Source organism: Pteropus medius, unplaced genomic scaffold (genome assembly GCF_902729225.1).
Source record: "Pteropus medius unplaced genomic scaffold, Ma_sr-lr_union100, whole genome shotgun sequence".
NCBI classification, from domain to species: Eukaryota; Metazoa; Chordata; class Mammalia; order Chiroptera; family Pteropodidae; genus Pteropus; species Pteropus medius.
Window position 1 is genome coordinate 6,200,457 of NW_024349519.1, and position 23,690 is coordinate 6,224,146.

The window sequence follows — 23,690 nt, forward strand, 5'->3', positions numbered from 1 at the left end:
TCCCATACTATTTCAGAGATGCCTTAATTGTCCTAGGGAATAAATTGAGTACTTCCAGCTGCATACATTGAAGAAGAGGTTCTTAAACTGAGGCCAACCAGTCTGAGTTCCATTCATTCCTGCTAGGGCTCCTATTTAACAAATAATTAAGAATGGGTTGTTACTCAATTGTCATGTAAATAGAGATTTTTTTCTTTAATCATTTAAACTTAGTTAACCCATGGTCATTATTTTTTTTTTTAAAGTAGGAAACACAGAAAGGAGAAAATAAGTCTACCACTCCAAGATAACTAGAGTTTGGTAACCTTTTCAGACATTTTCCTACACACATATATTGTGTCAGGGTTCAGTCAGAGAAGCAGAGCCGCCATGAATGTTATAGAGTAAGGGCTTGATTATAGGAATTAGACCTTACTCAGTTTGGGGTGGGATGGGACTGAAGAAGTGAAAGTCCAGAAGAGGGAGTTGGAGGATCAAGAAAGTGCCACTAATTAGCTCTCCTGAAGTGCTGGCTTGGTGGACCAGTCAGAGCTTGTGGGGACATCAGAGAAGCCTCACCATGTCCCACTATAAAGCGGGGCTTGTGGTCAGGTCTCTGGATAGCTGCCTTCTCTGGAGGGTCAGAACAACAGCGGGAGGGGACTGCTGTGGCAGCAGCAGAAGAGTTCGATGTGAAACAAAAGGAGTGAGGACAAGTTGGAATCGACCAGGTAAGTATATGTCTGTCTGGCAGTGTATCTGACTGAAAATTCCTTCAGAGAGTATGGCTACCAACTAACCCAGAGACGGACAGGGAAGGGGCTTCTGGGAAATAGTTCCCAGGTTCACAAAGTTGACAATAGTGTGTGTGGGGATATGTATGTGATTGTGTGTGTATGTTGATGTGTATATATGTTTGTATATATACATGTATATACATGTATATATACATATGTGTATATGTGTGTCTACATATATGTAAATTAATATAAGGTGTTCTGTAATCTTACTTAAAACATTATCAGTGTTTATATAGAGCTTTAGTATCATTTTAATAGCTGCGTAGTCTTCCAGCATTTAGAGGATTTATTTGTTAATCTTCTCAATTGTTTAACACCGCAGGTTTAGGCTGGGATGCTTCTTATGAATGAAGTGGTGAGTTAGGTGAAGGACACCAGGACAGCCGAGAGCAGAGTGGTAGTTCTTAAATTACAATCTTCCTTTATTCCAGGACTTTTAGTAAATTTTCATTAAAATTGACATTTTCTCTGGGGCACTATTATGAGATTAAAAAGGAAGACTATTCCTCTGAGGAAGGAGTGATGGCCACATTAACTGGGCTCATTGGCATGGTGATCTTACAAATGTCATCATCATCAAACACAGCAACATGGGCATGAAGAAGCTAAAGTACTAGAGACCAAAGACTCCTTTCCTAGATGTCCATGAGGTGGTCCTGCTCTCCCCAGGTTCTGCTTGGATACAACTTACGAAGGACTAACCTCCAAACTGTAAAGCCAACCTCCAACTGAGAGGATCGGGAGAAGGGGCCTTAGTATTCAGGGTGTGACTGGGGGTATCACAGTGCATTTAATTAACAGTATTCAATTACATTTGGGCTTTTGATTGTGAGCAGTTGGAAAGCACGGCCCATGCTTCAGCCATCTTTGTATCTCTGGTGTGTAGAATATTGAACTAAATTGGGACAGCACTAACATTAGATGAAGTACCAGGGCACGCCCAGCAGGGCTGAGAGGGCAGGAGAGATAATGGAGGCCAAAAGCCCGGCCAGCAGGAACGCTAGCCCCTTTTTGGAAGGAGTGGTAGGCCACTTTGAAGTTGTGCAGTCATTAAGTTACAATATCAGCAGAAGAACATGTATCCGCCTATACGCAGAAAGAAAAAGAACTTAGGAGTGTGAAGCAGAAAAATTACAAGTCTCGTATATTTAAAATTCAAACTTGTCTAGAAATTATAATTGAAATTGGCTTTTGACAGATTATTTAATAAGAACTTTTGAAAGAACTGGAATGTGTCAGTCAGGGTCATAGGAGGATTCTGACAGCATGTTCAAATTGGGTAGCTAAGGAGAGGTTACTGAAGAAACAGTTTACAGAAACAGTTTAGGGAAAACAACACCGGATGGTGGAATATCCAGGGCTCATAATAGTCATGAACTATTGTCACTTCTAAGCCTAAAGGGGCAAAGAAGGAAGCTAAAGAACCCAGAGAGCATCTCCCAGTGGGCAAATCCAATTAAAGACCAGAGGCACAGAGCCCATTGATAGAAGTCAGCTTCCCAGAGATCAAATCTGGGTGAGGAAGGTTGTGGAGGGTTGATCTGCAGGGGCCAGTGGGATATACCCAGCACAAGGTAACATTAGTCAGGTGTTGAAAAGATAAACCCTGAGCTAACTATTATATGTGTTTATATCTGTTATGAATTTTAGGCATCTTCTCATTTTAATAAATTCACACTAGGAAAATTGCAAGAATAGTACAAAGAACTTCTATATACCCTTAACTCTTGTGCATTTTGTCTCATTTGCTTTATTCCTCTCATTCCCTGCCTGCCCCCTTATTTTTCCTCAGTCTTCGAAAGTAAGTTCACACATTGTGCCTCCCTTAACCTAAATACATCAGTTCATACTTCTTGGGCATATTTCGTACATAACCATGGCACAATAAACAAAATCAAGAAATTGAACAATGATACAATTCTATTATTTTATACAAAACTCCATTTCGAATTTCATCAACTGTCTCAATAATGTCCTTTATAGTTTTTTCTTTTTCTGGTTTAAGATCTAATCTATGTTCATATGTTGTATTAAATTGTCATGTCACTTTAGTCTTCTTTAATCTGGAACATTTTCTTAGCTTCTCTTAGTTTTTCTTGATCTTGACTTTTTTTTTTTTGCATTACTATATTTAGTTGCTTATATTCACATCCATGTCATCATAGAGTGAGCTTACAGGATCTCCTCCCTCCCTCCTCCTTCCCACCTTCTCCTCCTCCTTTCTATTCCTTCTTTTCTTCCCTTCTATTTCTTTCCTCCCTCCTCCTCCTCTCCCTCTCTCCCTCCCTTCCTTCCTTCCTTCCTTCCCTTCTTCTTGTTCCATGTTATTCTTTTTCATTTTTGCTAAAGGCAAAGAGCTTTCTTGTAATAATAAAAAATTACATTAATAGTTTCAGAGATTGTTGACTTGTTTCCTTGAGACTAGAATATGCTATAAGAAACTACATTTATGAGAATATTTATCGTAGGAGGTTGAGTTGACCAACCTAAAGTTTAAGCTGTCTTAGGGGTAGGCATATGAATTGAGCCATAGACCATGGTGGTAATTAATTATCAATGACATCATTGATTTAGTTATAATGAACTCACCCAGTATAAAAGGATGATGCAAATATTCTTAAAATTAGAAACAATTAAAGACAGTTTCTCTTTGTGAATTCTATTTATAAAAAATAAAGTGATTTAAATACATTGTAGAAATTCAATTTATTTGACAGGTGGTAGTGGGACATAAGAGTCTCTAACAATACTGGATATTGGTGGCTAGGATTTAAATGCTAGAAATGATTGATGCTCAAATCTTAATTGCTCAAGTTTGGCCTAGGAAAACAGAAAATATGAATTACATGTATATCAAGTGATATATACTTAATTCTTTTTGCTGATTTAGTATATCTATTACTATACCACAAATGACTATTGTTTACTAAGCATCTACTGTATGCCAGGTGCTTTCATAATTATCTAACTTAAACTTCACAGGAGCCTTGTAAGGGTAGAGTTATTTAACTTATTGCAGAGATATGGAAACTAAGGCCAAGAGAGGGTAAGTAACTTGTAGTTTCTCAAGTAGCAAAATTGGTCCTGGAATCTAGAGCTTTGTGAATCCAAAATCCTGTGTTCTTAATCACCATGGTCAGAGGTCCATGGTCAAATAATTTGAAAAGGGCTCTTTTAGACAAAATTATATTGATTCCTTCATTGTGAGACTTCTCAGAGCTTTTATTATACAAATGAACGTTGGGCATTTTCAAGAAAGAAAAAGAGTATGCAGCATTTCCTAAAACTGTATACTCACAGAAGCCTTTCCCCCCACCTTCTATCTCTTAGAATACTTTTTCTATGCATTGTTGTTTATAACCATTGGTCTGGAAAGTGGAGTATGTGTGTAGCAGGAAGAGGGTGGATGTACAGAGCTACGTACGGTTAAAGACTACAGGAGAATGACCAAAGAAACTGTCGTTTCTATAAATTAGCTCTAGCCTCGGTGCTCTAAACAGCCATCTCTCTTTACGTTGTCTCCTCAATCTGTTTTGTGCCTTGCTGTAGCTGTCTACACCCCTATTTCTCCTCCCGTTGTCGCTAACACAGCCTTTGGGAAAATTTTAAACCTGTGTTTAAAATACTGACTGAGAATCCATCTAAAAGAAATTTTGGTAGAAGGAAGAGCTACACCAGCCAATATGAAAGCTAAGGAGAAATAGAGAGCATTGATTAGGATTATGAATATGAAGAGGGGAGTGATAGTGAGGAAAAAAATGGAGATGAGTATGACAAAGCTAAGAGGGGTATAGATGGGCACAGAGTTAAAGATGACAAAGCTGATGACTTTAATTCCCAGAAGCAAAAACTGGTGGGGATGATCAGATAGCATTGAAAGGAAATGAAACGGGTTGCTTAAAAGGGCATAAATGCCAGTGGCTGGGGAAAGGAGGGCATGGGAGTTGTTGAAAGGGTCGAGTTTCAGTTTTGAAAGCTGAAGAGTTTCAGTTTTGAAAGCTGAAGAGTTCTAGAGATTGTGGCCGAATAATGTGAATGTATTTGACACTACTGAACAGTTTAAGATGCTAAATTTTATGTTATACATGTTTTACCACATACACAATAAAGGCCTTACCGATTGGCTTTCAGCTTCCCATTCCAGAATCCGGTTTGAGTAGAGGGTCCCTCTTGCCTTAGGGTCTCTCCTTCAACCAGCCAGTTCTTCTGAAGTCTGGCTCTCTTGCCTGCTTAGAAAATAAATATTTTCTTTTCTTTCTTTTTTTTTTTTCTAAATGCTTCTTTCTATGTCTTCCTTTGACAATCATGTCAAAAGCCTTTGTGCAAAACCTATAATGGTTTCTTGTTATTTATCAACATGATGCTTCTCAGTAAAATACCATAAAATCAGCTTAGGTGAATATTGCCACCAGTGGGGAATAGACAAAAATTCCAAGGACAAGCGTTGCTCTCAAAAATTACTTTTAAAGGAAACGTTTTATTTGTATTTTAAGTTACATTGTACTAATTTACAATTTAGTTTTTAAATTAAATTTTAAGTGGGCAGTTTATGAGCAAAACATCTTTGAAGTGTTCTCAATCCTATTCAGATATTATCTCTGATGTAACCATGTTTATTATAATTTCAAAGAATAGTAAAAACTTATTTTATATAAGGAAAAAAAAACAAAAAATAATTCTATTTAGAACATTTTGATAGTTTTTTTACTCTTGAGTCCAAAACATCTATAATTTATCCTTTTCTGTTCACTTCTTAGCTTTACCACCAAATCTCACTGCCCTAATGCAGTTTTGTACATAAGTTTACAGACAGAATTGTAATTGCAAAGTTATGGAGCTAAGTGTATATTTTGGCAGATGTTCCCATGCATCGTAGATCAGTGACTAAATTAATAGCAATATCAGGATAACAGAAAAATCTCAGTCAACATTCTGTCAAAAAAAAAACAATTGTGTAACACAAATGAAGACTGGAGAAAGTCTGAATTTTGCCTCTTTGAATAATATATATGGAAATAATTCTCTGCTTTATAAATCATATCATTTAGAAATATCATACCTTTTTATGCTTAATAATTATTGAATAACTGAAAGCCCATTGTGTAGTTAAAACTAAAGAAATACAGTCAAAGTTTTAGAAAGTGCTTCCTTTCTCAGCATGGAAGCAGATGGAGCCAGGTAGCAGAAATAATGAGAATCTTTTAATATCTGAATCAGTATGATACCACTGAGGCATATTTGTAACTTCGCATTGCTCCTTCCGTGGCCAGATGAAAAATGTAATAATAGGACATCAACTGCACTTTCCAGGTTCAAGAGGAAAGACCCCACGATATAATAAATGAGAGGTAAATCATATGTTTTGGAATTAATAATAAAGGAGGCAGATGCTCTGACAATAATGCCAATATATCCAAGGAGGCATCAGGGATCTTGCAGGATGATTCTTCCTTAGACCAGCGCTGCCTAATTACGAATAATTAAATTATGAGCACTGCTTGTGAGGCTCACATCATTTGTCTTGTTGAAAGTAACTCCGAAACACACCGACACTGGAATTAATTTACTGGGAGTTATTAGAAGAGAAGTAAAATGGTTCAGCAGGCTTATCAGAAGGGCGGGACAAGTGGCTGAAGGCTGTACAATCAATTGCATGCTGTGGCTTAGCTACACTGTGTGATATGTTGTTGAGCAGGTCAGTTGACCCATCTGCCTCAGTCTCTTTTTGGTGAAGCTGGAACACACATGTAGCTCAGACCTACATAGCCTTCTGCTCATCTCAACAACCCATAGTGAACGCCACTGTCAATTTATTGCCCCCAAATTCTCCTTTGATCATGCAGAAGCAAAAACTGACACTTTGCTGTGCTTTTAATATATTAAGGACTTATATATATGACAGAGAAAATGTGCACCTGACATAAACTAAAAACAAGTTTACCTTCATTAATTCTCTACCATAGTAAAACCTTGACTATTTCCTGTAAACCATTTCATGCATGCTTATATGCCACATTGCTGTCTGAAGATACATCTTGGCTTTTTGAAAATGGGAGTCATGTGAGAAAGCTACCGTTTTTCCTTCACAGACAGACTAAATGTAAGCTTGAGAACCTGGGTAATTTTGCCGCTTTCAAATTTAAATACTTTGACCAGTCATTTCTGAAGTCTGACTCTCTTGCCCTCTTTTTCTATATGCTTCTCCCTATGTCTTCTTTTGACAATATCTAAAAAGCCTTTGTGCAAAACCTCTAATTTTTATTTTTGTTGTTGTTGTTATTTATCACATGCAAAATCCTTTGGCTGATATGTCATAACTTCTGAAATCTGACCTTGAACTCTTTCTCCATACTTAGGTCCTATTGCTTCCCCACATGAATCTTATAGCATCGTAGCTTGGATTTCAACCTTTGCTTATGCTACCCCTTCCTCCTGCCAAATCCAAGCCCACGTCTCTTTATCGATATAAATTATATTAATCTCTCCAGGTACAGCTTAGGTCCTATGTTGTCCACGAACCTCATTGGGTAGGTCCACAGTATTTCTCCTTCTCTTAACTCATAGTCTGTGCCACTCAGTAAGCCCTTAATCCCTTGTTGCTATGTGAAATATTTTGTATTAATGCCCACATACCCCATCTCTCTAGAAAGATTGTAAACTTTAATCCACAAGTAAAAATATCTTTTCTAATGCAAGTCTACTATTCAATTGAAGGATAGAAAATAGTACTGTATCATTTTTTCTCTCATATGTAATTGTAACTGTATTATTGAGATGCAGAATAAATTGGGTGTAAACTACTTTTAATAATTCTATGCCAAATCCCACATTTCATCCTCCTAACAGCACCTTGGGCAGATTCCAAAACTTTCTGGTCACTTTTTTGATATTAAAACAGTCTAGTCCAGTTAAAAACTTCAATTTCATATCCGATTCAAAACTGTCCCCTAGTGCAGGTCAGACTTGTTGCTCTTCCTCTTTTTTTTATCTAGAACATGGGGACCGGGATGAGGGGGAGGGAAAAAACTTCTTTTCTGGATGATTGCAATCTTCTCCTTGTTGCTTTTCCTGTGACACCGATGGTAGATGAGGTCCTCCAAGCAGAGTGTAAATGCTGGCTTTCTGACAGGGCTCCCCAGTGCGAAGTTCCCTCATGTGGAATCTGGTTCTAGATCAGGCTCTTTTCTTGACCTGTTCCTCCTGGTAGACCACTTTCTTGGCAAATGGCTCCCTGGGTGCTATTCTGGTTAGATGACTCAGGCCCAGGTACTTTCTGTGGCTCTGCCAGACACACAGGAAAATTATGTTATTCATACCATGTAGCACAAGTGCTGACTATTCTTACCCTTCTCTTAGTCTTGCTTCTTCTTTCTTTTTCCCATTCCTCTGCTCAGCCCAGCCTGGGAACAGATATGCAAGACCACTTTCTAAGCAGATGTCAAGTGGAGAACAAAATGGCAGTGCCCCTATTTATACACACCCGCACTTTTTACAACTGGTTCTTTTAGACACTTCCAATCAACTCTTGACTTAACATATACATCAAATAACAAGATACCAATTTTATGAAGCTAATTTCCTAAGAGAGGCTTTTTGTAAAAATTATCCTTGATCAAAATTGTAAAATGAATAGCTGTTTCATTTATAATAAGATAATCCTAATGAACAGGATTCTTCATTTCACAGAGGAAAAGACTATTTAAAAGGCTTATTTTCAGACCTGAACCTTTCTAAAATTTTGTGATGTACAAATTTCATTCTGTCAGAGATGTTTGGAACATCTACCTAAATTTCAGAGATTCTCCAGACAATTCTATTATATTTTACAGTCACCCATTTCCTCCATAATTTTTTTACTTTTGGTCACTATACACTTCTTCTGTGCATTCTAATTTTCTTTCTTTCTTCCTTCCTTCTTTTCTTTCTTCTTTCTTTCCTTCCTTCCTTCCTTCCTTCCTTCTTCCTTCCTTCCTTCCTTCCTTCCTTCCTAATTTTATTTTTTAATTTTTTCCCCTCCCCCCTCCTCCCTCCCCTCTGGTAACATCTAGTCCATTGTCCATGTTCATGAGTCTCTATTCATTTGTCCTGTTCATTTGGTGCTTTTAGGTTTATATCCCAGATATAAGTGATATCATGTGATTTTCAACCTTTTTTGTCTGGCTTATTTTGCTTAATATGATTATTTCAAAGTCCACCCATGTTATTGCAAATGGCAGTATTTCATCTCTTCTTATGGCTGAGTAATATTCCATTGTATATATGTACCACAGCTTCTTTAGCCAATCATCTATCGTAGGACACTTTGATTGCTTCCATATCCTGGCCACTGTGAGTAATGCTGCTACGAATATCGGTGTGCAAATAACTTTTCAGATATGAATTTTTAAGTCTTTGGGGTAAATACCCAGTAGAGGGATTGCTGGATCATATGGTATATCAATTCTTAGTGTTTTGAGGAACCTCCATACTGTTTTCCATAGTGGCTGTACCAATTTGCAGTCCCACTAGCAGTGTATGAGGGTTCCCTTTTCTCCACATCCTCTCCAACATTTGTTATTACTTGTCCTGATGATTATAGCCATTCTAACAGGTGTGAGATGGTATCTCATTATGGTTTTGATTTGCATTTCCCTAATAGCTAGTGATGTTGAGTATCTTTTCAAATATTTGTTGGCCATTTGTATGTCCTCTAGGGAGAAATATCTGTTCAGGTCCTCTAATTTTCTACTCTCTATCTGATATTTCCAATAGCTGAAGTCCTTGAGAGCTTAATTTCTTATTTTTGCTAACTTTTGCTCATGGTTTATTTTCTGGTGTTTTGTAATTTTTGAATCGTGAGATCATGTTTACCCGCATTTTATATGTTAATTTCTTGTTTTGGAGTTCCTAAAACCAATCAGAAACTGAATTTTAATCCCAAATGTATGAGGGTAAGCCTGAGATTATAATCTTAGACAGATTTTTATTTTTAAACACCCTGAATCTGTGCCAAGACAGACAAATCTCTTTGTGTTCCCTCTTTGCTGGAAGAGGCTTTTTCTAGCCTTCTTTTTTTTTTTTACTGAGGGTGAGCAATTTGTGTTGGACTTCAATTCCAAATCTCTACCTTTTGCAAGTTCAAGGCCTTGTTTCCTGTTCCGAGGCAGCCATTAAAACCCAAGTATCCAGAAACTGGCAATCACTTTGAAGCCAACTGCACTTTGTGTGTCAGCCTACAACTATGGGTTACACAGCTTGCTTTTTACTCTTGGCCCTTGAGACTTTCCCTTACTTTTTTTTTTTTTAAATGAACTCAGCTATGCATTAGAAAGGCTGACAGTTATATTTTATTCTGTTTTTCTAGGTATTTTGTAAGAGAATTTTTGAAATTATCTGGTCTACTATTCCTTTAAATTTCAAATCCTGTCTACTTGCATTCCAAAATTTTCTCCTTATCTTGTCCTGAAACAATGTACTAACAAAACCTACTGTTTATTGAATGCCTATTATGTACCAAGTACTTTATATCTGTAGTCCCATTTTGTTGTGTGGATGAAAAAGAGACCACATACTAAACCTGACAAGCTCAGGTGAGGTCGCATGGCAGACCCTACAAACTCAGAGACCGAAATTAACCACATAGGATGGTCTGAACATAAAAATTCCTAACTAAAAGCAGGTCGTGGCTGGTAGTCACATTCTGGGCCTGTAGCTTTCTTGACAAAGTTCAGTCTTTACCTTAAATAAGCCTGTGTATTGTCTTTTTACATCTAAAATAACACACACTTGGGATGTCAAAGTAATGCCTTTCTGCCAGACCCCTTTGAGCACAGCCCACTGCACAGAGCAGGAGACCACAGAACCCCCTCATTGTTATATCGTTCCCTGCATACCATCTCTATGTACTGTAAATGTTAGTTATTAACTCTCTTGTACCCACCAATGTAAAAGAAGTGTGTGTCCCTCCATTTTACTTTTTATCCAATCTCAAAGATTTCCTCACTTTGCTTTCCCCTAACCCCCTTGACTTTATGTAACTGTACCACCAATGACTTTATGTAACCATCCTATGTCTCCTCCTTTGTTTCTAATGTATAAAATGAGCTGCAAAACTGCCATCCTCTGGAGCATTTTCTTAGTTGGGTTGAGATTTTGCTTTCCGGCAATTGTCAGCAGTTTGGCTCAAATAAACTCATTAAAATGCTCTACAGTTTTGGATGTCTCTTACGTCGACACTTGTCATTTTTATTGTAACACTTATCGCTCAATATAAATAGGATCCTATCTGTTATTCTCTGTATTTATTCCTTGTATGTATCCTGTATAGTGGTGTGATATTGTGATTTATAATAAGAAATATATATTTGGTCTTCATCCTGGTGAGCTCTTAAAACCGTTCTCTTGTTATGTTAATGAAGTGACACTTAGACCTCACCTAAAGATAGGGGCTGGTTGCCAGGAGAACTTTCAGTCCCACTCTTCTGAGAGGGGCTGGAGGTTGAATTACTAACCAAGGGCCAATAATTTAATGAACCATGCCTCTTGCCTGTGAGACGAAGCCTCCACTAAAACTCAAAGGGACGAGGTTTGCAGATCTGCGTTGGTGAACATGTGGAGATTTGGAAGAGTGGCACACCTGGATAGAGCATGGAAGCTCCGCACCCTCTCCCCAGGCTTTGCTCTATGCATCTCTTCCAACTGGCTGTTCCTGAGTTATGTCCTTTTATAATAAACCTGTTTTCTAGTAAGTAAAATGTTTCTCTGAGTTTTGTGAGCCGCTCTAGCAAATTAATTGAACCCAAGGTGACAGCACAGGTGACAACCTGGATTTGTGATTGGCATTTGAAGAGAGAGGGACAGTCTCTAGGATCAAACCCTTAACCTGTGGAATCTGATGCTATCTCTGGGTAGATAATGTCAGAATTGAGTTGAATTGTAGGACAACACCCAGCTAGTGTTGGAGAACTACTAGGTGATGTGTTAATCCCCCTTCTCCCACATTGGGATTAGGTGCAGATCTTTGCTGGTGATTAGAAGTGGGATCAGAGTCAGAGTATTAGATGTGGTCACCATCATTTGTAATTATTTGTCTGATTATTTTCTTATTCTACTATAATGTAAATCAATAAGGATAGGGACCCTATCTTGTTCTTGACTGAATTTCTAGTATGTATGTGACTAGCTCCTAGTGAGCATTTGAGAAGTATTTGCTATACAGATGACCATAATCTATGCTGTAAGTAATATTGTGCCTATTTTCAGATGAGGACCTGAGCCCAGGGAAGTGAAATGACTTGTCCAAGGTTATGAAGGTAATCAGTGATTGGTATATGATAAAGATCAGATACCAAAGTCCATCTCCTCTGTCATTTGGGGAGCCATTTTTTTCATTAGGTTCTAGGAAGCCAAGATGAATAACTAAGTTGTAAAAGTAGTTTGATTAAATGTTAAAAGAAATAAATTCTTCACATTATAATTTCAAATTACATTTAATTTTAATACTGTTAGATGATTTATATTATATAGAATTAAAGAATTTTCCTATAGTCTGCATAACAGTAAAATTTCCAAGCCCTATTGACTATACTGAGCCAATTTTGTCTTACTTCTGAAAAACAGATATTTATTTGGAGAGTATATTTTAAGTTCTTACCCCATTCAAGAGAAATATTAAAAATTTTTGTGCTTTATTTCTTCCTTCCCAAACTTCTCTAATTCCTTGATATAAAAGAGAAGGTTTTCAACTATTATTTTTACTGAGTACATTATAAAATTAGTTTATTATATTTTTTAAAAATACCATAAAAATGAGCAAGTTCAAAAAGTCTTATTCTTAAAAGTCTTTAAAGATTTTAAAACAGATAAAAATTATCTTGCTTTGACTAAATCTGTTACAGTTTTCTATTTGACTATATTTTTAAACTGGAGAATATTTTCTGCTGTAGAGGTTAGCTATCAATTTGTTGATCAAAGTCCAGTGAATATTGCAAAGAATATCCATAACCTAGAGAAAATATGCATCAAAGATGAAATTCTCATAATAGAAGAGTAGATATTGAATGCTGAGTAGAAAGGCTATTTTATATCTTTTCAGGATAAATATGTCTGTAAGAAATTGTAGGTCACCACTGCTGTGGTTCATTCTCAGACAGAAGTTGAAATTAATGAATATATGTGCTCTCCGAATATAAAGACTTTGACCCGTAGTGCTTTTTTCAGTTTAGTGCTATGAAAAAAAGTGACTCCCATTGTCTGAAAGAGTAGTTTTCTGTAGAGTCTGGAAAATGGCCTTATTCTTTTAATGGTAAATTTTAAAATGCTGTCTACAGGGCTCTATATTGTACAGCTGGAGGCAAAGTCCGAGTCTGTTTCACTGAAAGCATGGAGCCTTGATTATTGGATGGGTTCCCATGGTGGCATGCACAGAGAACAGCTTTTCAATCTTTAGAGTGAGAGTGTGGGTTTGCTTACGTTAGGTTATAAATCAATGCTGTTTTAAGTGCAACAATGGAATACAGAATATTTTAGTAATATAATTCTTTTTAACACGTGAGGAGTGTAAAAGCTAGTACTTAGGGGAAATAATTTTTCCCCTAAGTTGAGTGAAAGTATAATTTTAATGTGCCTTATTAATATCCATGTACCTTTGAGTGTAGAGCATTATATAATTGAGAGTGCCTAGAAGGCAGAAACATCTCTGGTTCATTTTTTACCCTCCCACTTCTGCCACACCTAATCAGCACTGAATGAAGATCTTTGAAGACATCCAAGCAAATGATCACGGGCAAGCCTCTGCTGGAACACATTTCAACACAGTAACTCCTCACCGCACCGGTCAGCCCGTTTAGGTTTTGACAGCTTAGGCAGAGACTTTTTCTTCTCTCGAGTGAACGTATGCTCTTCTCTAACTTACCCATGCCTCACAGAACAAATCTGACCCTTTTGACATTTGAAGGCAAATAAAATGATATAAAATTGTGGCTAGCACCACACCATAAAGTCAGATTCTGATTTTTCCCTTTTAAGACTTCGATTTTGAAGAGATCTGTTTTATTGGTTACCCTGTCCCTTATTTGAATCACATTATGTTTACAGTCAGCTAAAATCCCTGTGTCTTTTTTGCATGCTCTTAAACATCTCCACCCCATCCTTGAGTATTTAGATTTTGAAATTTGTGTTTATCCCTATTAAATTTCTTGTATTTAGCTTATCATTTTGTCTTACCAGAATCTTTATGGGTCCTTATTATATAATCTAATATCATTAACGATCCTCTAAAGCTCTTTTACGTCACCTCCATTCTCATTTCTTATTACTCCCACTCTCGTATACTCTGTTCCGTACATACAATCAGAAATATAATTTTTGGAATAGACCGTGCTTTGTCTCAATTTGAGCCATTGCACATACAGTTCTGTAATACTTTCTCTCTCTTCTTTCATCTGCTAACTCTTTCATATTCTTCAAAGCTTGACTGACTTTTCCAGGACTCTTATTATTGTAAGAGATAGCCCACCTCTGAGCTGCCACAGTACTCTGTATTTATGTCACTTATCGAACCACATCATAATGATCTGTAGTCTTAATTTCTTTTCTTCATGACCTCTAAGATCCTTGAACATAGGAATATATATATTTTCACCATTTTATCTTCAGTGCCCAGTATAATATATGGCATCTAGTAGGTTTTTATTATATGTTTCTTGAATAAATAATTAAATGAGTCAATTGGCTTCACCAAAGTAATAATCATGTGTAGTGTACAGGACCAAGGAGATTGCTTTGTGATATGACCTATGAAACCTTGCTCCCTCAATCCATAATTAGTTTTTCAGGCTATGGTTGTTTTACCAGTTACTCAGGACCCATGGAGGTGAGTCATTTCTAGTACACATCTCTTATCTCTTCATATCTATACAGGCATCATGAAATGTCACGAAACCCTGTCAAATGCCATCCCGAAATTCAGAAATATGATGCGTATTGCCTTCACTTGACCTATCAGTCTCAGAAATGAAACGTTTGTGTTGATCTTGAACTGTAATGTTATTTAACTCTTAAATCCACTTTTTCATTCGTCTTTCTCTATATTATTTACAGAATGCTCTATCTTATCTCAGATTTCTGTAGATTTATATTTGTCTTATCAAAACATCTGTAGTAAACTTAGATTACTTGCTTTTTAAAAATAAATATTAAACACATCTGAGCTATCACTGTTCCTTGTTTATTAATTCCATCTTACAACCCCATTTCTTAAAGTGAAACTTTAAGTTTTATTTACAGTTTAAAATAGTCTAGAAAAGAGAATTAAACTTCAATGTATGTATAACAGGCAGTTCCTCCGCATTATTGCTTGTTCCTCACAACAATACTGCAAAGTAGGTTTTATTAATACTGCTTTATGTCGGAGGAAAGTGAGTCATGATGCAAATAACAGACAGAGTTGGAGCTGAAATTCAGTTAGGCTTGAGTGTAAGGCAGAGAATCCCTGTGAGAATCTGATAAAAGCCATAATCCCCATCCCAGTGAATGTACATAACCACAAATCAGTTTGGGGTTCTTTGTTATGAATTAGAGGAGCATATCTGGTTCAGAAAATAGGAGAGGCTTTATGTTTTTAAGATATTGGTAGCTCATGGAACCATTTGCACAGCTGTAGAACCAGGGCTGGCATTAGTCAGGCGCTGTTGAAGCATCTGCTGCCATCACCACATCAATCCCTCATACTTGGTCCTGCGGCAGCAATCACCGACACCTGTTGACATCACAAACATGGACTCAGGGCCGCTACCATTAGCACCACGTTGACACTGCAGACAGGGCCTACTTCGTGATTTTATATGTAGTTACACAGGGCCCTATGTTCAGATGGACCACACTTTGTTTATTTGTTTATAAATAAATTAAATTGTTTATAAATAAATAAATGAATAAATAAATAATTTTTTATGGTGACATTGGTTAACGAAATCTGATGTTTCAGCTGTACGTTTAAACAGTAAGGCATATATATATATTTACATTGTGTATTCACTTCCCATAGTTAGATTTCTTTCTGTCACCACATATTTGACCCCTTATGCCCTGTATACTTCCCCCCTTCTCCTTTGGTTTAAAGTCCTATTGTCACCATCTTGAAATTCTAAGTAGTTTTTGAGTGGAGGATCCACATTTTCCTTTTGTTCTGGGCCTTGCAAACTATGTAGCCAGCCCTGACTGCACACTTGGTCCTATAACCACCACCACCAACTCTACATAGACTCTACTAACATGGGTGTGAAGCAATAGCCACTGTCACCACACTGACACCACAGACATGTTCTGCTGCAACTGGGATTGTCACTGTGTCAATGCTACAGACATAATCCTGCAGCGACCCCACTCCTTCCCTGTGAGAGAGAGAAAATCCACGTGACACAAATTTTGTATGAATTTTAGGGGATTCCTGAATTTCCACAGAACCTCTGTGGTCCCAGGTTAAGACTGCTGGTCTAAAGGCCATTTGACAGCAGGACACTCCCTCCAGGATTAGAGGGAAAAAGATTTTCCTCATGCGTAGACAAGGAATACTGTGAATTTTTTACCTTGGTTTGAATGATTGTAAACTTGGTGACATACTGAAAAATATTTAGTGAGTAGAAGCCCGGAGCTAAAGAGTGGTTGGGAGTGGAGATTTGGGAATTACCAACACACAGAGGCAGATATTGACTTTATTAATTCAACAAATATGTATTGAATACCTACACATGCTGATAATGATGAGCATTAGAACTAAGTAGACCAAGTAGAGAAGATACTGATACTAATGATTAAAAGGATATGCTTATACATATAAATACAATTTTCTAATTTTCTAAAAATCGAATTCTAATTCTGTCATTGACAATTGGAATCTGTTAACTGAAATTCAAAAATAGCAATGTCATCTAAAAATTTTGTGGGATATTTAAAAATATGGTATTTAAATTTGTAAATGAAGCAAGTCCTGTCATAATTTGACAGGCATAATCACTTATCCTGTAATGCAAACAGTAACCTAACAGCAAGATACAAATAGTGCTTTGGTGCAGGTGTTGCTAATTAGCGATTGGATTAGGCTGAATCATACCTCTTCTTTTTACCTATGCATAATGTTTGTGTAAAATGCAAATGCGAGCTGTAAACTGGAATGTTTAAGTGCCAACCATGGCTCCTGAATTGACCTTGAAACAATGAGAATTTCGAATTGGGTAGTGATCATAGCTTAATTGTAGCTTAGAGCTCAAATTAGATTTCTGGTTCTCCTGATGGTCAAGATTTGCTCTCCAACAGGAAGTTAGGGTAATTTGGGCTCTGGCCACATGACTAGGTGAAAAGACAGAAGTTATTTCTTATTTACTCTTCCTACCCATTTTTAGTAGTTGGAATGCTTTGGGAGAAATGGCAGCAATTACTAGTATAATTAGGGATCATTCCTTTGTTTATTCAGCAAATATGTATTGAATGCCTACCATGTTCCTGCACACAGCATGTAGTAGGTATGATATAAATATTTGTTGAATGAAATATAATCACTTGAGAGTTAAGAGGCTTTCCATAAATAATTTGCAAACTTTGAATTCACCTGTAGTGAGGAAATTATTTCTACTTGTGTGATTGAAGTGTGGTAGAAATAGTCAGAACATTCATCAAATAATTCATTTTATTCCCTTACATTTTTAAGCCTCTTTCAGTTGGGAGGGAGCAAATACTAGTTCTGGCTAACGAACTATGAGTCTACCTCTGGGCTGAGACTGTGGAAAGCCTGATGATCAAGGAGTGAGGCTATAAATTCTAGATGATGCAATCAGGAGATAGTGAAACTGTAGAACAAATACTCTTGCTAATTCTTGTAGGATATGTCACATGAGTAAGAAATAAACTCTTGTTATGGTGAGAGAATTCGAGGGTTTTTTCATAGTTTAGTAAGGGTTTTGGGTTGTTTTTATTACCATACTACCTAGTCTTTCCTGATTAATGCAAGAACTATTGTGCATTTTCTGTTTTAGGGGATTTTCTTGTTGTTGTTGCCATATTGTCTACTGCAACAAAAGACCATAGTTAATTAAATGATTATCGCTAGCAGGTGACTTAGATAAATTATAGTATCCCAAACTATAAAATATCAAACAGCTTTTCAAAACAATGTGCTAATATGGAATTATCCCTAAGATATATCGTTATATTAAGAAAAAAAGGTATAGAACAGTGTCGATAGCTTCTATTAGCATAAAAAAGATATTTTATCTATCATCTATCTATCTACGTATCTATCTATCTATCTATGATCTATATCTTTCTATCATCTATCTATCATCTATCATCTATCATCTATCTATCTACATACATATGCACACACAAACCAACATGGGGTCCTTTTTATTGTGGTAATATATATATATAACTCATAATTTAATGATTTTTAAAGTGTGCATTCACTGGCAGTAAGTACATTCATATTGTTGGGCAACCATCACCATTATCCATTCCAGAACTTTTTTTACTCTCAAGTGGAAACTCTATACCCATTGAAAAACAATTCCCCATTTCCTCCTTTCCCCAGCTCCTAACAACCGCCACTTCTCCTTTTGCCTCTGTAAGTTTGATTACTCTAGGTACCTCATGTACATTGACTCTTTTTTTTTTAAGTATTTATTCTTTTGTGATTGGCTTATTTCACTTAGCATAATATCTTCAAGGTTCATCCATGTTGTACATATGTCAGAATATCCTAACTTTTTAAGGCTGAATAATATTTTCATCGTATGTGTATATGACATTTTGTTTATCCATTCATCTGTTGATGGATACGTAGGTTCTGTTTTATATTTTGAAGAACCTCCATAGTATTTTCCAGAAGAGCTGCAACATTTTATATTCCCACCAACCATACACAAAGGTTCCAGTTTTTCCACATCTTCACCAGCACTTACTTTCTGTTTTTTTGATGTAAGCCATCCTACTAGGTACAAAGTGGTAGGTCATTGTGGTTTCGATTTTCATTCCCCTAATGATTTCTCTAGATTATAAGTCTAGAGGATTTAAAATTATAATTCCGGATATGAAATCTTCCCTAACTGCTTTATTAAGTTATGAGAGGGTAACTTAATTTTTGTTATTCTCTAAATTATTTTTTTGAAAATAAACCAGAAAAAGTACTTACAGTTTAAAAAGCCATCTTTCCCTTTTCATGAATGCACAATAATGGCTAGTATTTGAATAATTTTCATTTGCAATTTTGACCAATGAAGTTTCTTATATTTTTCTTAATATTTGAGTGGTACCATCATATGTAGTGGTTAAAAGTTTAATTTCTAGAGCCAGGCTATTTGATTTCAAAGCCTGGCTCTCCCACTTATTAGCTGTGTTATTTTGGACAAGTAACACAAGTGACCTTTCTGTGCTTCATTTTCCTTTTCTGTAAAATGGGATCATATTTGTACTTACCTCAGTGGGGTGTTGTGAAGATTAAATAAGTAAATACATGTAAATCAATTGGAAAAATTTTGAGGACATAGTAAACGCTAAATGTATTAGTTATTAGTACAATTAAATTATAGTACCATGACATTTGGTAACACTATAGCCTATGTTTACATGTATTTGGAAAATATGTTAACAGTATTATTTAGATCTCAAGCAAGGCGTAAAATAGTGTATTCATTGTGGCTTCTGGAGAAGAGTCTATGGCTTTGAATAGAAGAGTTTATCTGGTCTGTGTTAGTCAATAAAAAGTAGTTGAAAGTCACCTTTAGTATTTCTCTTAAAAGTAACTAATCTTTTGATACCATGAGGCCTTGAATCAATGGTTTCAGATCAATATTTTCTGTATACAGTTATTGTTTTCTTTCACCTTCCACACTATAGGCTGAAAATCAACACACTGTAGACTGAGAAAATCAATGGGGTACATTTGTGGTCTCGAGAACACTGGATAGGAGACATATGTCCTTTTGGAAAGCATATACAAAGGAAATTATCTAAGTGCTTTCTCAGAGGAATCCTAAAGTAATCACTGGTTGAATTTGTGATCCAACAAGTTTTTCCTCAATTATACCAACAGAGCACATCAATTCATTTACCTTGTAGTAAACAGGTTATTTCAAGCGTCCAAACAAAGACACCAAGATTGTCCCTGTTAAAGTAATTGGCTCTGGTGGACCCAAACTCAGATTTACAAACTGCTTCTCATTTCTGGCCCATTTGGCTTTGATTTTCAGAGATAATTACATTTTCCTGCTTTGAGAGAACTCTTATTTTAGCAGTCTGGAGGAAAAGCATCTCAATGGTTTTGAGCTTTCCAAGTTAGTGGAACTAGATGAATTACTATCAAAAGCTAATTCACATCATGAATTATGTCTCTTTAACAACATGTACCCCTTCTTTTGGGAATTAAGAAAGCACTGCCTCCGTTTCAAAGTCAGGACCTTAAGTGTGTCGGTTGGCCCTTATACTGAGAATTAGCTCTGCAAAAGCTTTCAAGAAATAAACACATTTCTGTGGTTTAGATGGGAAGTGGAATTTAATGCTGGGCTTTCTGAATCCCCAAATGCTGTTCACTGCGTGAAGTCTGTGGCGGATAGATATGCTATGAGATTTTCTCAAATAGACGATCACTCCCTTCAAACAGGAGAAAACCAGAGAGGCAGAATTTGTATTTGCATTTTCTAAATGTTCTAGAATATTCAAGCTGGGTTGCCTATATTGTCATTTGCAAATTAGATTCACACAATTAAGATAGAAACTTATCCCACTTCACTGTGTAGATATCAGCTAGCACTTGAGCTTGCTAAATCTCTGCCACATTCTAGCTAAGACACTGGCAACTCATTCATTCTGTCATTTATTCATTGTGTAAATACATTGTATGCTGAGTGGCCTCTAGGTGCTGGGGATATAGCAGTGAACAAAACAAAATCTGGTCTCTTATGGATTTTATAATCCAGTTGGGGAGAGTGTGCTTGTTCTGGTCTACTCAGGCTGCAATAACAAAATACCACAGACTGGGTGGCTTAACAGAAATTAATTTTCTCACAGTTCTAAAGGTTGAGAAGTTCAGGATCATGGTGGGGGAAAATTCGGTTCCTGGAGAGATTTCTGATTTGTAGAGAGCACTCCTCAGGAAATGAGGAAAGCACTGCTTTAGCTTTAAAGTGAGGACCTCACATGGTGAAGAGAAAAAGAGAGGAAGCAACTACTCAATTTCTTATAAGAGTACTAATTCTATGAAGCCCACCCTCATGACCTCATCTAACTCTAATTACCTCCAAAGGCCTATCTCTAAATATTATCACACCGAGGGCGAGGGCTTCAACATATGAATTTTGAGGGACACAATTCAGTCCACGGCAGGATTCCATATAGAATACTAAATAAATACATAATAAGTCAGATGGTGATATGTACTGTGGAGAAAAACAAAGTAAGGTCAGAAGAAAGTGCTGATGAGATTGCTGTTTATATAAGATGGTTAGCACAGGACTTTCTGATAATTTGATCTTGTAAAATTTTTGACTTTACTCTGAGTGAAATGAAATGTCATTGAAGAATTCTGAGCAGAGGAATGATGTGATTTAACTTATGTTTTAGGTGGATCTCTCAGCTTGTTGTATTGGGAATAAACTTGGGTTGGGTTGGGTTAGAAGACCATTGCAGAAATCCAGATGAGAGGCTACACAGGGTTGCAGAGGTGGAGGTGATGAGATCTGGCTAGATACATGCCCTCTCTCATATTTCGAGCATAGAGCTGATAGAATTTGGAGATGGATTAGATTTGGGATGAGAAAAAGAGAAAAATCAAGCATGACTGTTGATATAATTAGCTAGAAGAACAGAATTGCTATTTATTGCTATGAGGGAGACTGAGGGAAAAGTTTTTCTTGGGGCAAAAAGTTTGGTTTGAGCTATTAGACATTTGAGCAGAGAAATCAAGAGGGCACTTGAAACATGAGTCAAGAGTTTGGGGGCATGGTCGGAGCTGGAGGTAAATATTTGGGTACGTCATCAGTGCACAGATGTTATTTAAAGTCATGAGACGGAATGAAATCAGAAAGGAATTCCTAGGACTGATTTCTGAGAGATGAAGAGGAAGCTAGGTAAAAGGTGACTCAACAGAAAGTGATGTATTTCAGAATCTAAGGGAAGAACGTATTTTGAAAAGAAGGAAATAGTCAACTGTCTCAAATGCTAAAGGTTTCAGTGGAGGAAAAATAGTGAAGTTCTGTGTACTTGACTGTCCATTGCCAGCTCAGAATCATGTAAAGCTGGAACTCTTTTTCCCCAGAATCTTCTTCCCTATATGGTTTGGAGCTAAAATTGGGCAAGAGAGAAGCTCGCACTGAGATGGTGGAAGCGGAAGCAAAATCCTTTATTTACAGGAAATCATGGTGGCCACACGCAGTGGCTCTGCAGGTTTCTCCAGAGCTCCCTGTGGCAGCGGTGATGGCCAAGCTGCAAGAGTTTCTTGGGCTTCTCTGTAAGCTCTGGCTACTTCTCCTCCTCCACTGCTTTAGTTTAAGCCAAGGTTGTTTGTTAGTGACTCTTTTTCTTCTTTATTAGCTGCAGACTTGAATTCCTAAGTTAAACTCTTTATTTCTTAATACTTGTAGCCACTATTTTCTGACCAAATCCGGATCGATATATCCTGTTTGGATCTTTTTGGAGCCACTTCAAAAATCTTAGACACTTCTTGGGACTAATTAAAAAGGCAGTGAAGTCTCAGGAGGCCTTTTATAAATTCCTCTTTTATGTTGCTCCCAGAAATTCTGAAATGGGTCAAGGAAGGGCATTAATTAAGGAAACCTGACGGCTACATGTACAGTAAATTCTGGTAGAGGTAGAGGTCTCTCTACCCTGGAGATTCACTCATTTCCCTTGTCTCTAGATTGCTGGACATATATGCCAATGATACAATATGCCCCAGATTTGATTGTGAAGTAAACACCTTGATCTCACAGAAAAGTTTAAGTTTCTCTTCTCATTAATATAGTATTTTTCCCTATCAAAAACTAAAGCACAACTGACTATTAAATCTTTCTTCTGTTGTTCCACCAAAGCACAAAAGTAAGTTTTCTTTCTTCTCATCACCATAATAAAATTAATGTCTCGCACTATCTCCTCCCATTTCATATCATTTTTTTTTTTCAGTAATAGTCAGAGACTCTTACTCATACTTCTAGAACAAGGTTGGTCACTCCTTAGGTACTATGCAGTGCTCAGTCGTACCATAGATCTCTACTCTAGAACTTCTAAAAAGGAATCTTTTCATATGCTACAGTTTTCTAAAGACTCAGAGGTCATAAACACATAAAAACACTGCATCATCCACAGAATTAAAAAAAATACAACAAAATCCACAGACCAAAAAACCTCAAAGTAGTAGCTTATAATTTGAATATCTAGTCTCTCTATATTATAGACTAACATTAATCTTGTCAACCATAGGCCATGACTTAATACTTTGTTGGAAAGGAGGTAAACAGAGGAAATGGTAAAGAGAAAATGAGAAATGTATTATGGCCTTAGCATGGCCATGAAGCCAGTTAAACCAAGCTAGCTGTCTAGAATACAGGGCCTGTACACTTAAAATTCAACTGGAAGAGAGATAACACAAACAATAACCTATTATGCATAATATACTGTGCCTTGCTTTTTTTTACTGTAATAATTTGGAGATTATCCATATTGGTACATGCAGAGATACATCAATCTTTTTGATAGCTGCATAGTATTCCCTTGTTTATATGTGTCATAATTTATTTAACCGGTCCCTTATTGAGTGATACTTAAATTGCTTTAAAATATTTTTCTATTCAATATAATACCGGAATGAATGACCTTTGTATCATTTGAGGTTCATTTTGAAAAACAGAATTTACTGTGTATTTCAAACAGATGGAATACAATATAGAA